The sequence below is a fragment of the Strigops habroptila genome, chromosome 9 (assembly GCF_004027225.2).
Source record: "Strigops habroptila isolate Jane chromosome 9, bStrHab1.2.pri, whole genome shotgun sequence".
Classification (NCBI taxonomy): Eukaryota; Metazoa; Chordata; class Aves; order Psittaciformes; family Psittacidae; genus Strigops; species Strigops habroptila.
The window spans coordinates 915,220-923,837 of record NC_044285.2 but is presented as its reverse complement, the minus strand read 5'-3'; the positions used below and the strand labels follow the sequence as shown (position 1 = coordinate 923,837).

The 8,618-nt window shown below is 50.2% G+C and overlaps 1 long non-coding RNA gene across 1 annotated transcript; it reads right to left on the bottom strand.

The window, feature by feature from the left end:
• Positions 1–772: 772 nt before the first annotated feature.
• LOC115612915 lies at positions 773–7,898 on the bottom strand. Its single transcript, XR_003993202.1, has 3 exons — positions 7,718–7,898; positions 5,974–6,062; positions 773–902 (listed from the first exon to the last, which is right to left on the bottom strand). It is a non-coding gene; the product is annotated as an uncharacterized LOC115612915 (long non-coding RNA).
• Between the last annotated feature and the right edge of the window lie 720 nt (positions 7,899–8,618).

Genomic DNA, 8,618 nt, shown 5'->3' with positions numbered 1-8,618 from the left:
ATTACATCCCCATCAGATCCTGCAAGTAATAAAACCACAGTTGCCTTCCAGAGCCGAGGGACCTCCTGACCTCAAATCAAAGTTTAAACCATCCATCAGCTTCCAATACATTCACAGCACATCCAGCAATTACCATCACCTCCACTCCGCTCCCCGGCAGGGGCAGGGGTCACCCCATGCACTGCATGGCTGTAAGCTAGAACAGAGCCTTAGAAATCTCATTATCCTGTTAACCATACATTTATCTGACAAGATAAAAGAGACTAGGTGACCAAGCTATCATTAAAGATTAATAGAAAGTATAAAAAATTCAGCTGCAACCAGCATTACTGTTTAGTGCCTGTGATAGGCCTGACAGGATTATTAATCAGGCAGCCAAAAAGATTTAGGTCTTTGCTCTTGGTTTTTCGTTTTAAGTCTTTAGGTCCCCCCCCGCCATCGAAAGCCCAGGTCAGGGAGGATGGTGGCTAATTGGTTCTGTGGGGTTTGGCCATCACGACTCAGGACAATTATCAAATCACAGCAGCGCAGTGGCAGCAGCGCAGGACCGGCGGCAGTGGATGCTCGGCTGGTGCTGAGGCTGTTTATGGCTCCTCTCCCCACTCCAGACTATTAATAAATTGTACAGATCAATGCCTGGATTAATTTTAATAGAGGGCTACAAGGCTCACGCCAGTCCCAGGGTGATCTTCCCCTCATTCTTAATTCCATTTAAGTTTAACATGAAAGATTCCCAGGTAACACCTACACAGGAAGAAACGAGATTTCCCTGTTTTTAAGTCTTAAGTATTCTTTTTATTCTGCTTTGCTTTTTTTTTCCCCTTTGATCATAAATCAATGCCCCATTCCCGGGAAGCCAGGCTCGCAGGAGGACTGCACAGTGCTGCCCTTGATTTCTCCACCTGCAAGGAAGAAAAACCCATACATTAGGAAGGGTGCTTCCTAAAATCCTGTGCTCGGGGGGTCCCACAGCCAGCAGCCCTCCCCTCATCCCTCTCCTGCAGTGACCTGCAGCCAGCTTTGCTTTTCCTTCAAACACACCATTTATAACACTACTGAAAACATTATCAGCCTTTTTGTTATCATAGATACATAACATTATATATATATTATTAACATAATATATAACATTATCAGCTAACTTCTATTTTCTTATATGAAAATATTGCAGCATGAGCTCGGGCTGCCTCAGACCAGCACAAGAGTATCCATCCTTTGCCACAAAATGGAACAAACCAGACCAATATACTGCAAAAATCAGCCTCCAGTGAGAACGTTTTGCCTTAAAAACAAGCCAAAAAAAGAGTTTTCCTTGCAAAAAAAGTGCAAAGCAGTGCTGGGCACTGCGCTATTCCTTCTGTGCATGGCACCACATTGCTGCTTCCCGAACAAAGTCCCAGCCAGTCCCACGGTTCTGCCCCATGCTGAACCTGCTCCCCTGATGCTCTGCACTCCAGGAAGGGATCCAAACAATGGGAAAAGGCAGCAGGTAAACACAGAGGTGTCAGAGATGCAGCCCAGAGCCCGCCTGGGAAAGCATCTGCATAACCGTGGTGGTTTCCTTCCAGAGGACCACATGGAATCCTGTAAAAGGAGCATTATCTGCTGCAAAATCACAGTTAAAAGCATTTCGCCCCCCTGAATTTTCATCAGTTCAGGCCATTGTTTGGGATCCAGCAGTTGGGCAATTAATCATCAAGCATAATTGAGATTATGCAAAGAACAAACTGGTCCTGTAGAGATGTCCAGGGATTGCACCAAGCGGGAAGCTCCCCACCAGCTCCATCCTACGTCCCAGGGTATGTGCCCACCAGAGTCTATCCCAGGTCAGTGATCATAGAAGCATGGAATGGTTTGTGTTGGAAGCGACCTCAAAGCTCTTCCAGTTCCAACCCCCTGCCACAGGCAGGGACACCTTCCACTAGACCAGGTTGCTCCAAGCCCCTGTGTCCAACCTGGCCTTGAACACTGCCAGGGATGGGGCAGCCACAGCTTCTCTGGGCACCCTGTGCCAGCGCCTCAGCACCCTCACAGGGAAGAGCTTCTGCCTCAGAGCTCATCTCAGTCTCCCCTCTGGCAGGTTAAAGCCATTCCCCTTGGCCTGTCCCTACAGGCCCTTGTCCAAAGCCCCTCTCCAGGTTTCCTGGAGCCCCTTTAGGCACTGGAGCTGCTCTAAGGTCTCCCCTTCAGGAGCCTTCTCTTCTCCAGGCTGCCCCAGCCCAGCTCTCTCAGCCTGGCTCCAGAGCAGAGCTGCTCCAGCCCTCACAGCAGCTCCGGGGCCTCCTCTGGACTCGCTCCAACAGCTCTTGTGTTGGGATACCCAACACATTCTGTTTTCCTACAGAACAGCTCCTGCAAGCTTCATGCCGCTTCCTGCCTGCAAGAACAGCCCATGCAGGAAAACAGGGAAAAGGGCTCCTATTTGCATAAACTTTTGCAGTCAAAAGCTGAAGATGGTGGCGTCGGCCTTCGAGCCAGGATGCTAAAGAGCCGCTGAGAAACCTGGTTTTGCATCTGCCCAGGAACTGCTGCGTAGTTGCTGCTGAAACCAAAATAAATCAATTCCAGTTCTGCAGGACGAGTACAGGAAGCACAAGCTGGTTAATCCCCATCTGCAGGAAGGTAGAACTTGGCTTCACGGCGCCTTTGAAGCTTGCAAGAGTGAGATAAAAGAGAAATGCTAAAGCTTTGCAAAAGCCAGCAGAAGGGGGATGGTGGGGAAGCCGCACCGCAGCCGAGCCGGTGCTGTGCTGGTGTCTCCGAACAGCAGAGCTCACATCTTCCGTGCCTCTGACAAGCCCGGGATGAAAGGGAAACCTCCAGCACTGCTCACACCCCTTGCGCTTCAGCGAGCAAAGACCAAGAGCTTCTCCTGGTGCTGAGGCCTCGCGTCGATGCAGTTTGGGGCAAAAACTGGTGAGTCTTTCAAATGAGGTTTCAGATCCAAATTGTAGAGAGCAGCCTCAGCGAGTCTGAAGGGTTCAGCACAGGGACTTCATCTCACAGCAGAAGGAAAGCAAATCCAGATTGATAGAAAGTTCAATTCATCTCAGAGGGGTCCAAACCACAAGGAAAAGGATCTAAATTTCAAACATTCCCAGGGTTTTGTGGTATCCCTACCCCGAGGGCTGGGCAGACCCATTATACAGATGAAAACCAGGTGCCAAAAGCTGCCATGAGGTGGGCTTGGGCTTGTGGGTTTTCAGATGGAGGGTTTTGTTTCGGGGATGTCTAATTCTAAGTAAATACACGTGACTCTTGCTTAAAATATTCCACCACATCCCATGGAGCTGGTTTCGCCGTTTATCGTGCTCTGGATGGGAGTATGATGTTGTGGCTGCCATTAACACCTCAACGTTCACCATATGATCTCCGCCAGCCTTGACGTGGCATTTTTGGATGCTGCTGCTCTCCTTGGAGGCTTCTGCATCTGGCAGAATCTCTTCATATGGTGGAGACTGGAAATAATTGGAAGGAAAATCCATCCCTTTTCTAGGGAGGAAATGTCCGAAGTAGATAGATAGAAGATAAAGTCAAATGAATTATTTACTTCCATTAGCTCATGGAAATCTTCCCTGGGAGCCCACGAGGACCAGTGGGCTCTAATCTGTTTAGCAAGCTAAGATGGAAGAAGAGGATGGGGGGATAAGAAGGAGCTTAATGACAGTGTCTGTTGATCATCAAGGCGAGAAGAATGAATTGCTTCCCTGAACCTGAAAAATATCAAACTGCATAAATAAATCTATTTAAATTATTAATAAATGAATTTACATTTGGAGCCTGAGCCTGAGAATTAATTTCATTTCTTATGCTAAACTGGCCTGTGCGGCTGATGACTCAAGAATGAAAAGATGCAGAAAGGAAGGAAAAACGAAGGGGGGGGGGGGGGTGTAAGGAAAAAAGGTGCAAAAAGGAAATTCTGGGTCCTAAAACAAAGCCAGTTCCAGAGCGACAGGAACAAAACGGGTCTTTGAGGCTGAAGGTGTTTCGGGAAGGATGGCCCCTCTCCATCGCCGCTGCTGGCACACATCCAGCGCATCTACTAGTATCTCTGATGGCAGCAGTTCCATGGAGGATGCCTGGGCCAGGATGTGTCACAACAGCTCATGTGTGCTCACAGTTATTAAACATTAAATCTAAGCAAAACCTCAGATTGAAATGTCCATCCCAGAAAACGTGCCTCAGCCCCTCTGCCCTGGGGCTGTGGGTGCTACCATCCCGGCATCCCATTGAAGGCACTCGTGTGTAACACCAGCACATCAGCCGGCTGCTCCCAGGGAAATTAATTAGGAAGTGCTAATTTTAGGTAAAATATTGAGCTACACAGAGGCAGGGCAGAAATCCTCACCATTTTCTGCCCTTTCTGAGCACTGACATGAGAAATGATGTCAGGAAGCGGGCAGTGCTTTGGTGGCTGCCACAGATGGGAAGCTTTGGGCAGAAACTCTGGGGTTTCGGTGCACTTCCCCATTATCCCAGTGTTCATCAGACTGATGGGGCTTGGACAGTGGTGGTTTTGCAGCCCCAAGGCTAGGGCTCAGCCACAGCAGCTGCTGGTGTCCCAGGGCATGAGAACTGCATCAGCCCCTTCCTCTGTATCGCCCTGTGCAACCAAAGGGACGGAAAACGCTCCCCTCTCCTGCCATCTTCTCTTTTGCAGACTGAACAACTTCACCTCTCCCCATCTTCACAACAATCACATTTCCCAGACCCCACTTGCTCTCTCCCCCCTTTCGACCAGATCCGAGCTGTTTGCATCCTCCCTGGGAAGCAGGAGCCAGAGTCAGAGTGGTACCCATACCCCATCTCTTCCATGTCGCAGGGGACATGGGGATATGGGGACACAGGCAGCTCTCCTCCAGCAGCACGACTGCAAACACACACCCCAGTTAGCACAGCCCTTTCTTTGTCGTTTATCCTGTTCTGCTGGGAGCTGGCACTGGTGATAGATTGCATATAAAAACCGACTTATAAAGCAACCTTTCCCTCAGCTGCCCTTTCACTGGAGCCTGTCTGCAGTTTCTTTGCTGGGATGCATTGTTATTTCATGTGATGAGACATTCCAGAAAACGAAATAAAATAAAAATAGACATTTGGAGGGGCTTTTGTTTTGCTTTTTCACAGCTCTCCCCCCCCGGTTTGACTCCTGTGAACACACTTGTCGAGTTGATTTGCTCACGCTGCCTCCTAAGCATGTCCTTGCACCGGAGACACTGCTCTTTTAAATTCAGCTTCTCAGAATTAGAAGAAAAACTTGGCAAAGCAACAATGGGGAGGGGGGGGAAATATGAATAATCTCAGAACAGAAGTTGCATTATGTGATGTGGTTGCCATGTGGTTAAGTCTGAGAGAGGATCATGCGAGCGCATTGTGGGAAAGATGATAACAGGCGAAACAATCCCGAGAAACGCTGAGGGTTTTGTAATGAGAGGTTACAATGCAAACCCGGCCATACCACACCGCGGCCCGGTGCCAAGTGATCTGCGAGAACCCATAATGGCTGGGTGGGTGAGTCGGGGTGGGGATGAAGGGGTTGTCATTGTCCCCTCTGCTGGGCAGACTCAATTCGGGTATCTTTGGCCACGCAGCTTCACGATGCAGGGATTTAGGCTGGGGATGCAGCGCTGCTGGCAGTGCACTCGCTTTGGGTACCAGTCCCAAACCTCACCAGGGGGAAAAACCGCCACACAAAGTCATGGCTTGAAGTGGAGGAGAGACCCACAGCAAAACCTTGAGCTGTCAGAGGTGTCAATGGAACCAGCACCTCCAAGGCAGCTGCCAGCAGAGTCCCAATGGCCCCAAAAAAGCCTGAACACACCCCAGAATCTCACTTTACATCATCACACAGGTTTCCCTTCCTGGCTACGGCTGCATGAGACATCTCAAGTGCACACCAAAGCAGCAAAACATCAGTGAAAGCCACAAACATCCAGCTCCTCCGTGGGGTTTGCTCCATAGAAGAAGATTCCCTACCTCCATCACCATCAGAAAGCTGTTGGTCATCATGGGTTCATGACCAAGCTTCAAGATCTGTCTCCAAGTCATCAGCTCTGGGGCACCTGCTGTAGCGAAAAGCCAGATTTCAGATAAAGTGAGGTTCAGATGGTTTGGGGGAAGTGCTTACGGACTATAAAACCCCCATATTTTGCCCGACAAGCTGTATAAGCTGTGCTGGGGAACTGTTATCAGGGCAAAACCAACCCGTCCTCCTCTCACTTGCCTTATCTTGATATGAACATGTGAGTGGGAGGAAAGTCAGCGCAGTCAGCTGAGCTACGGGAAATTCAGAGCGTGGGGAAATACATGCATTAAATGAATAAAAAAAGGGTAAATTCTGTGAATTTATATCAGCAACATGGATTCTGCTCTTTTATTGCAGCAGAATTCTGTGGCTTGTTTTCAGACTGGGTGGTGTGACACTGGTTGGTGCTGCACAATGCACAGCGTGCCCATCAGGGTGGCAATTCACCAACCCTGTGATTCGCCCGGGTCTCACCCAGTTGTAGTCCTGCCTACAGCAGTATGTGGGCAAAAGCAAAGTGTGGGGCACGGTGAGGAGGCAGAAAGAGCTGTGACTTCCCCGGCTGCGCTCTGCCCAAGGCAGGGGCGGTTTTGGGGTTCCCACTCCCAGCTGGAACAGATCTGCTGGAACAGGCAGATCCGGCCCCAGCTGAGCCCTGCGGTGCAGCTCCAGGATGCAGCTCTGGGATGCTGTGGGCTTGAGGATGCTGCCGACCCCCCCACCGTGCCATGGGGGTGCTGAGCAGCACCTTCCTAAATCTGTAAGGCAAAGACTGCGGTGAATTAAACACACCGTGAAGAATTGGCAGAGCAGCCCGTGCGCTGGCGCCGTGCTTTGTCTCGGAGTAATTTAGCAGGCTTTAATGAGAATTCATTCACATTATATTGTGAATAGCTGCTTTTATGGGAGACAAGAGGTGATGAACTAGTCGGAGCGGAGACGACTGGCACAGATGCCACCATGCATCATCACCGCTCCCCTCGTGCCAGCGCCACCACAGAAGCACCCAAGGAAGAATGGCGATGAGCAGAGATGGAGCAGGGAAGGGAGAGAGGGGGCTCAGCTTCTACAGGGACAACCCCAACCTCTCAACCCCCTCGTGATGGGAGGAAAGGTAATGGGGTTGTTTGGCTGTAGCTACAGGGCCACCCATTACACCGGTGACCCCAGCACTGCTGTGATGCTCTGGGCCAGGCAGGATCCCCATGGACCAGCCCTGGGACCCCCATTGCAGTGTGACAAGCTCACAGCAGCAATAAAGCTCAAAAGCATCACTGCCACCAAGCTACAGGGTCCCAGCACAGGGGACACTGGTGACACTGTGCCCGCTGTGCTCCTCCAGGGAGGACAGAGCCTGGGGACAGCTTTGCTTCGAGAGCAACTGAGTTCATACAATTAGAGACTGATGCGAGGCAGCGGGATCCAAAACCCTAATTTGGCCCGATAAAAGCTTAATGATTCCAGCTTAATGATTAAAGAAATGCCCCAATTTCCTCGTTCCAAACAGCCCTTGCTGCCAAAACTCAGGTGGAGCGGACACACATGGAGCTGCAGCTTGCAGAGACAACACAGGGAAAAACAGGATTTGAATGGCTTGGGCACAGAGAGGAGGATTCATGCAAACAGATGAGCCAGTTAGCTAACGAAAGGGAGAAATTAAAGTGTTTTAATGAGGATTTCAGGATGAATACCAACCTGGCGGACGCTCAAGCAGAAGAGAGTTGCTGTGTGCAGTAATTTGAAGGGCAGCAGAGTGCAAGGTGAGGGTGGGCTGCAGCCCCCACAGCATCACGAGGCTCAGGGCAGCCGGGCAGGGGGCTGCACCATGCAGGAGAATGCTCCGGCTCCTTCCAAAAAGCCCTTCAGCATCGCATGAGGCAGCATCCCTGGGGAAAAACAGGCGGAAAATAAAGCTCCCCATGTGTGCTGGAGCTCTGGACTCCATTAAAGCGGCGGCCGGCGGGGGGAGAGGGGGCGGCCTCGATGCACACAAGGTGCTCTCTTCATGAAAGCATCTTTTGATTATGTTATTGCAGCTATCAAAATATTGCAGAGTTCAGAGCATTCCTCAGGGATCCCCGAGCTCTTCAAAGAACAGAGGACTATGGCAGGGGGAAAAAGAAGCCTTTAATTATGTCAGCTTCCATGCTTGTTTCTGCGGTGGAGTTCCTTGGAAAAAAAACTGGGTTTAATGAGAAGGAACACATATGGCTTCATTGTTCAAACATGGAAAATAAAGCTGATTATTTTTTCTTATTTAATAGATGTGCAAGTTTCTTTTAGGCCCTATGGTGTCCTGCAGGCCTGCATACCGAGAGGCTCCGCAGCACAGAACCACGTGCTGTGTAAATCAAATCCTGGCTGTAAAGCTGCCCTCCCTCCTCCAGCCTGGACAGAGGCTCCAAATCCCAGCCCCAGCCGATGCTCCTGCCATTCCCCATCACTTCCACATACTTCAGCAGTGTTTTCCTCCTTCCCAGCTACTTGAAATGCTGCAGAAGCCCACGGCAGGATGATGGGATTTCAGTGGGGTAATCTGCCACCAACCCAGTCATTTGGTTCAGATGTTCATTTGAATTTAAATGTACAGGCTCAT